This window comes from Nicotiana tomentosiformis, chromosome 7 (genome assembly GCF_000390325.3).
Source record: "Nicotiana tomentosiformis chromosome 7, ASM39032v3, whole genome shotgun sequence".
Taxonomy (NCBI): domain Eukaryota; kingdom Viridiplantae; phylum Streptophyta; class Magnoliopsida; order Solanales; family Solanaceae; genus Nicotiana; species Nicotiana tomentosiformis.
Genome location: NC_090818.1, coordinates 39424406 through 39433186, shown reverse-complemented (window position 1 = coordinate 39433186; position 8781 = coordinate 39424406).

The window sequence follows — 8781 nt, the reverse complement described above, 5'->3', positions numbered from 1 at the left end:
ATGGGTCCCATGATGGATTCATTTAGGGTGTCTTTTGTGGCTTTAGCAATCTCCTCTAAGAGGTCGGTCACCGCAAGCTAAATACATATGGGGGCAGCTAAAGGTAACGCAGGGACAGGGGTAAACATGTTAAACATGCCGGGACAGTCCACTGGTCATCCGGTTGACCCGGGTCAACCCGGTCCGCTAAGGGGATGGAACGGGTTGGTGAGGGTTAGGAGTTTAGCCGGACGGGGCGGGCCTTTTTTGGTAATCGATGCCCCGGAATCCGGTAAGCCCGGTAACCCACTAACGAGTTTTTACCGGGCTACAGCCCGGTTACCGTTATGAAATTTTTTATTTTTTATATTTTTTTTACCGTTGCCAACGGTCAAATTCAAAAATGACCATTGGGTAATGGCCATATTTTGCATTTTTGGTCATTTCGGACTACCCCTTAAGAAAATAGCCACTGCCCCTAATAATTGATAAATTATATTTTTAACCTTTAAAAAACTATAAATCCCCCCCCAATAGCCCCCCTTCTTCTTTATTTTTTTCTCACAATTTGCTCTCTTACTACTCTAATTCTCTCTCAATTCTCTCTTGATAATATTGCTTATTACTCTCAAATTCTCAATTACTTATTATTTCAAGTTTTATTAAATATTTATTTTAGCCACTACAAAATTATAATTATCAAGTGAAGTGTGGTATAAATATCATCAAAAATCAATTGAAGTGTGATATCAAATTTAGTGCGGTATCCAGATTACAGTTGTACACATTTTTGCTCATGGGTCCCATGATGGATTCATTTAGGGTGTCTTTTGTGGCTATAGCAATCTCCTCTAAGGGGTCGGTCACCGCAAGCTAAATACAGATGGAGGCAGCTAAAGGTAACGCAGGGACAGGGGTAAACATGTTAAACATGTCGGGACAGTCCACTGGTCATCCGGTTGACCCGGGTCAACCCGGTCCGCTAAGGGGGTGGAACGGGTTGTCGGGTTGGTGAGGGTTAGGAGTTTAGCCGGACGAGGCGGGCCTTTTTTGGTAACTGATGCCCCGTGTGATGACCCAAAATGTCATTTTTAAATTTAATAATTAATTGTGTGATCTAAGCATTATTTACCATTACTCGACTTGCGTGTGCAGTCCGTAAAAATTTTACGGAAAGTTTTCAGGTGAAAAATGGATTAAAATGTGAATTAGATGTTTAAAACACAACTGAGTTGACTTTGATCAATATTTTAAGCAAACGGACTCGGATCAGTATTTTGACCATTTCGGTAGGTCCGTATCGTGAATTGGGACTTGGGCGTATGCCCGGAATCAAATTTCGAGGTCCCTAGCCCGAGATATGGAATTTTGATGAAAAATTTAAAGTTTAAGTTCAAATAGTGACCGGATATCGAATTATGTGCAAATGACCCCGGAATAGGATTTTGATGATTCCAACAGTTCCGTATGGTGATTTTGGACTTAGGAGCGTGATCGGAATTTTATTTGAAAGTCCGTAGTGGAATTAGGCTTGAAATGCCGAAAGTTAAATTTTTGGGAAGTTTGATCGAGGGGTTGACTTTTTTGATATCGGGGTCGAAATCCGATTCTGAAAATTTTTATAGCTCTGTTATGTCATTTATGACTTGCGTGCAAAATTTGAGGTCAATTGGACTGGATTTGATAGGTTCTGGTATTGTTTGTAGAAATTGAAAGTTCAAAGTTCATATATTTTGATTTGAGGTGCGATTAGTCGTTTTGACATTGTTTGATGTGGTTTGAAACCTCGACTAAGTTCGTATTGTATTTTGGGACATGTTGGAATAATTGGTTAAGGTCCCGAAGGTCTCGGGTGGAATTCGGAAGGTAAAGGGAATGGATTTCGGACAAAAAAGGTTACTGGAAATTTGCAGAAATTTCGCCAGAAATTTGCAGAAATTTTTCTGGTATGTTCAGGCAAATTTGGAAGCTTATATCTCGTAATTCATAAGGAATCAGAAAATTATCAAAACATGAAAGTGTAGTCGTTTGTTTCTAGTTTTCAGAAAATTAAACCATTCATTATTTGGACACTTGTACAGAAAGTTATGATGGATTGAATGAAGGCTGGTAGAGCAGTTTCGCTAGAAATTCTGATGCATGGAGCCGATTTTGGAAGATTATATCTCGCAATTCATAAGGAATCAGAAAAGTTGCAAAACATGAAAGTTGTAGTCGGTTGATTTTAGTTTCTAGAAAGTTAAACCATTTATCATTTGGACATTTGTACATAAAGTTATGATCAATTGAAGGAAGGCTGGTAGAGCAGTTTCTGGTGGACTTTTAGTGAAAAAAAATGGACTTTTAGTGACGGATTGGCAGAAACTTAAGGACCAAAAATGGTCATTTCATTCATTTCGTTTTGGATTTTTGGAGCACGGTTCTTGGGCGATTTTTGGGCGATTTTCACGGGAAAATATTGGGGTAAGTGTTCCTTATCCTATATTGATTATATTTCATGATTCCACACTCATTTACATCATGAATCCGTGAATTTATGGAAGAAAAATCAACATTTTTGCAAAATCTTCCAAAAACGAAAATTTAAGATTTGGAGATCGAGTTGTTATCCGATTTTGGTAAAATTGGTATGGGTGGACTCGTAATTGAATGGGTTATCGGATTTTGTAAGTTTCGCCGGATTCCGAGATGTGGGCCCCACAGGTAAATTTTGAGCTAATTTCGGATTTTAATGAAAATATAATATTTTCTTATGAAATTGATTACTATAATTTTTGTTGACTGTATCGAATTAATTATGACTAGATACGAGTTGATCGGAGTCGAAAAATCGAGGAAAAAACATAATACTTGGTTAAATTGGAGTAAGTCGAGGTAAGTGACTTGTCTAACCTTGTGTTTCCCGTAGAATTGATATTAATGTGATTATTAAAATATGTTGAAAGTCGTGTACACGAGGTAACGAGTGTGTAAATGGGCTAAATGTGAAAGATTATATTTTTAAATTGTGTAGATCATTGTTGCGCATTTATTAAATTATTTTATCTTGTTATATTCTTCATCATTGATCTGTGATATATATTTTTTAGATTTGTTTACCTGTTTAATTGAAACTTGGTTTCTTTTATACTGTGCACTATTTGTAGGTTAATTTTCTTTAAATTAAATATTATTAATATGAAGTATTTGACATTTTTAAATTTGATATTGAAGCAACGTATTACAAATTTGAAATATTATTTTTCTAAATTATTTATTCTTGAATATTTTCGTAAGATTTTTTTTGGATTATTCTGGCATGAGTCGTGAGCTCTTTATTATTGAAAAATATTGTTGTTGATTTTTTTGTGGAAAAATTAAAATATTGGGCACTTGATGTGCAAATTGTGATATATTGTGATATTGATACACATGCGGTGGTATAAGGTCTGGGTGTTGAAACGCATGCGGTGAGATAAGGGTGGCTTGATACGCGTGGCTAGTAGGGGTGACTACTAGAAGTCATGCGGTGTGATAAGGGTGGCTAAAACGCGGAATGCTATTTCGGAAAAAAATATTTTCTTTAAATAAATTGTGAAGGCTCCCGCGGTGATATAAGGAAATGAGATATTGTGAATTTATTTATGATTTGGGACTACGAGGCGGTATCTCGGGAGTGCCCTTGTTGATATTGATTTATGGCTGCAGTTGCCTTTGATTATTATTGTGATTTTCTTCAATTTGAAAAGAATTCTGTTTTATTTCCACGAGGTATTTATTTGCCATTATTTGATGTAATTAAATGTGACATACTACTTGATTTATTTCCATTGTCATTTTATCTTATAATATTGTTTAAACATTTTACCATGCCATTATTTATTCTCCAGTAGGGCCCCACCTGACCTCGTCACTACTCTACCGAGGTTAGGCTTGGCACTTACTGGGTACCGCTGTGGTGTACTCATACTACGCTTCTGCACATCTTTTTGTGCAGATCCAGGTACATTTTACCAGCCTAGACGTCAGTGAGTTACCTGCGCACGGAGACTTCGAGGTATATCTGCCAGCGTCCGCAGACTCCGGAGTCCCCTTCTATCATTTTATGTTGCTTCCTTATATTTTATTTATACCTTGACTTATAGAGACATTGAGAATAAATTCTTAGAAGCTTGTGACTTATTTCTACCGGGTTTTGGGAGTTGTAATCATTTGAATTGTAGATTATTTATTTTCAAATATTTATGATTATTCCGCATTGATTGGCTTACCTAGTCTTAGAGACTAGGTGCCATCACGATATCCTACGGAGGAAAATTTAGGGTCGTGACAAGTTGGTATCAGAACACTAGGTTCATAGGTGTCATGAGTCACAAGCAGGTTTAGTAGAGTCTTGCGGATCGGTACAGATACGTCTGTACTTATCTTCGGGAGGCTATGGAAATGTTAGAAAAATATTCACTTCTTTGATTCCTTATCGTGTGACATTGATTTAGCTTGAAACATATATCTTATATTCCTTTGTATCCACTTATGTATGACATTGTGCACTCGGTGTCAGTTGTGCGTCAATGGTTCGTGATGTCGTAGATGGACTATGAGGGAGCCAGAGATGCTCAAACATTGCCTCAACGTGTGGTTCCGACTAAAGATGCGGGGTCATGTATTATATCAGTTTTGGCCTGAAATGTATATATGTGGTACTGAAAGGTTCCCTAAAATTTACACATATTTAAGACCTGAGATTTTGTAGAGGATAAGGTTGGGACTTGCGGTATGTCCGCCTCCTTAATAATCCTATACTTCAGTACCAAAGGAGTTATAGAAACAACTCTAAATTTACAAAAGGTCTACTCAGCGTGGACGTCACGGTTGCGGATTTTGGGGTGCTTTGGAAGAAGTGCAGTTGTTGACGAGATTCTGGACTATGTGGTTCGTTCCAAGATTTGTCTGTATGGAGCTCTACTTTTGTGATCGTTGTGTATAAATAGGGGTAAGGGTTACCCCAAGGAAGAATCGAAGAGTGTGTTAAGAAATGGGTCAACTCAACAGTGTTAAGTCAACATAACAAAAGAAGAAATTTGCCTTGGGAGAGATAATTCTCCACCGGTGTTCGTGGCAAGCCTATGAAGAGGGCAGACCAGTCAATGCAACACCGCCCACTTGGCTCAGTTCTCAGAAACACTTTTGAAAGAGTTTATTTCCCGAACTCTCCGTAATGTGTGATGCATAGGGTTTGAACAGTTGTGCCATGTCACCATTGACGGTGTCAGAATATTCCATCAAGTTCAATAAGTTAGCCCGTCATACTCCTACTTTGCTTCTTACAGCTAGAGGGCGAGTCCATAGACTCATTAAAGGACTCAATTATGATCGTAAAATTTTGTACGACTCGGGAGCTATAAGCCGATACTTCATTTATGCTAGTTATACAAATTACAAAGATATTAGAATGTGTTCGGGGTGAGGAAAAAGGAAACTAAGGAGACCAAGACGTCTCGAGGTTCTGGGGGATTCAGTGGATTCTACTCTGCAAGTATAAATCACTATGGCGGGGGCTCGGGCAGTCGGCCAGCCCAGTCCGCACATCGGATTACTCGGGGTGCTCTAGTAAGTTCTTTTAATGCACCACCGACATGAGTTCCTACAATGGTTATTCCAGTTATCTGGCATAGACTCAATATGAGCAGCTTAACCCGCAAAAAGGTTGTTATGAATACGGTGATACTAGGCACACCATAAGAAAATTGTCCCAAACTTGGGAGAGACTTATTTCATCAAAGCACTCAGGATAAGTGCCCCATTGCAGTTACTACACCACCCACACGTCCAGTTAGGGGTGGAGGACAGACGGGTAGAAGGCGTCCTAGAGGTGGAGACCCAACCGTTGTTATATTTGTTTTATGGTATGGCGGAGGTCGCTAAATCAGTTGGTGTCGTTACAGGTACGACCTTGATATAATATAAAGGAATAATTTCCTTAACTTGATTCAGTTCTGAGTATCGAGACGAGTCCTCCTATTGTGCTCCACTTATTAGTGAGTTTCATAATTCTATAATCTACTTATGTATTTACTCCTGTTGGGAGATTCCATGGAGATAACTACGCCTATCATTCCATGTTGGTCACTAATAAGACCCGTGAGGCTAAATGTGGTTTTCTGTTACTCATTTCGGTAAGTTTTGATATAATTTACGGATAATTAATTACAAATTGTGAATTATATGCCCTACCGGTGTGGGGTTCATTATGTGTTCTGATTTTCTTTTTTAACGGAAACTATTTAGAATGAGCAAATGAAAAGTTTCAATTGGCACGATGTGCATATTACTTGTGATTCAGAACTGAGGACGAGATCCTCACATTTTTATATAAATTGATATGTTTAAACCGGGTTACGAGCTGCGGTGGAAGTTATATAAGGACGAGATCCTTGTGAGGAAAATTCTTGTGTTTAAGTTCTCCCTTGTGAAATTTAATTTGTACTATAGTACTAATAGGGAGTCATGCTTGTTAGGTTTATTTAAAAATTCTATATGAAATTCTCTGTGCATACTTGCCAATTTCGTGTTGTAATTATTAATTTTTAACCTACGAGGTAGGTGCCCGCCTAGGTGGCGTTAAATGTGACTCGTTAATTTGGGTAAATAATTATGAGGTCTTCATGCCTCGCATCTAGTTATCAGTATTGTGAAGGTTTGCAACGAGATTTTTGTTAACATGAGGTTAAATGACGATTCTGTAATTGATTATGAACAACTATTAAGACCAAATTGATCCAAGAGGGTGCCCCATTTACAGAGTCAGACGAGTGTGAGTTGAGCTTTCAGAAGCTCAAGATCACTTTGACTCCGACACAAGTATTGGTATTACTTACATGTTTAAGGTCTTATACTGTGTATTGTGATGCGTCGCGTATTGGTCTCGGCGCGATGTTGATGCAAGACGGTAGGGTGATTGCCTACGCGTCCAGACAGTTAAAGGTACATGAGAAAAAAATATTCGGTCCACGGCCTTGAGTTAGCAGCTATTGTTCGTGCCTTGAAGAATTTGGTGGCATTATTTGTACGGTGTCCATTGTGAGGTCTACACCGATCACCGAAGTCTACAATATCTGTTTAAACAGAAGGATCTTGATTTGTGGCAGCGGAGATAGTTGGAGTTGCTTAAGGATTATGATATCACCATTCTCTATCATCCTGGGAAGGTCAATGTAGTGACCGATGCCTTGAGTCATAAGGCGGAGAGTTTGGGCAACTTAGCATATTTACCGTTAGCAGAAAGGCCGTTGGCCTTGGATATTCAGGCCTTGGCCAACCAGATTGTCAGATTAGATGTTTCCGAGCCGAGTCGAGTTTTGGCTTGTGTGGTTTCTCAGTCTTCTCTTTATGATCGTATCAGGGAGCGTTAGTATGATGACCCCTATTTGCTTGTCCTTAAGGATACAGTTCAGCACGGTGATGCCAAAGAAGTCGCAATTGGAGATGACGGTGTATTACGGATGCAGGGCAGGCTATGTGTGCCTAATATAGATGGTTTTCGTGAATTGATTCTCCAGGAGGCTCATAGTTCGCGGTACGCTATACATCCGGGTGCTGCAAAGATGTAGCAGGACTTGAGGCAACATTATTGGTGGAGGAAGATGAAAAAAGACATAGTGGAATATGTATCTCGGTGTCTAAATTGTCAACAGATGAAATATGAGCATCATCGACCAGGTGTATTACTTCAGAAGTTAGAGATTCCATAATAGAAATGGGAGCGGATCATTATGGATTTCGTTGTTGGGCTCCCACGGACTCAGCGGAAGTTTGATGCAGTTTGGGTGATTGTGGATAGGCTGACCAAATCAGCTCATTTCATTCCTGTGATTACTACTTACTCTTCAGAGCAGCTGGCTCAGGTATATATTCGTGAGATTGTCAGACTTCACGGTGTACCAGTATCTATCATCTCTGACCGGGGTACACAGTTTACCTCACGGTTTTGGAGGGCAGTACAGTGTGAGTTGGGTACTCGGGTAGAGTTGAGTACAACATTTCACCCTCAGACGGACGGGCAGTCCGAACATACTATTTAGATACTGGAGGATATGCTTCGTGCGTGTGTAATAGATTTTGGGGGTGCTTGGGATCAGTTCTTACCACTTGCGGAGTTTGCTTACAACAACAGTTACCAGTCAAGCATTCAGATGGCTCCGTATGAGGCCTTGTATGGTAGGCGGTGCCGGTCTCCAGTGGATTGGTTCGAACCAGGCGAGGCTACACTTTTGGGTACAGACTTGGTTCAGGATGCCCTAGAAAAGGTTAAGTTGATTCAGGATCGACTTCGTACAGCCCAATCTAGGCAGAAGAGTTATGCGGATCGGAAGGTTCGTGATGTTGCATTCATGGTTGGTGAGCGGGTATTGCTCCGGGTTTCGCCTATGAAGGGTGTGATGAGGTTCAGGAAGAAGGGCAAGTTGAGCCCTAAGTATATTGGGCCTTTTGAGATTCTTGAGAGAGTTGGAGAGGTGGCTTACAGACTTGCACTACAACCTAGTCTTTCTGCGGTTCATCCGGTATTCCATATTTCTATGCTTCGGAAATAACACGGCGATCCGTCTCATGTGTTAGACTTCAGTTCAGTTCAGTTGGACAAGGATCTATCTTATGTTGAGGAACCAGTGGCTATTTTAGATAGGCAGATTCGAAAGTTGAGGTCAAAGAACATTGCTTCCGTAAAGGTTCAGTGGAGGGGTCATCCAGTCGAGGAGGCGACTTGGGAGGTCGAGCATGATTTACGCAGCTGTTATCCACACTTATTCACCAGCTCATGTACTT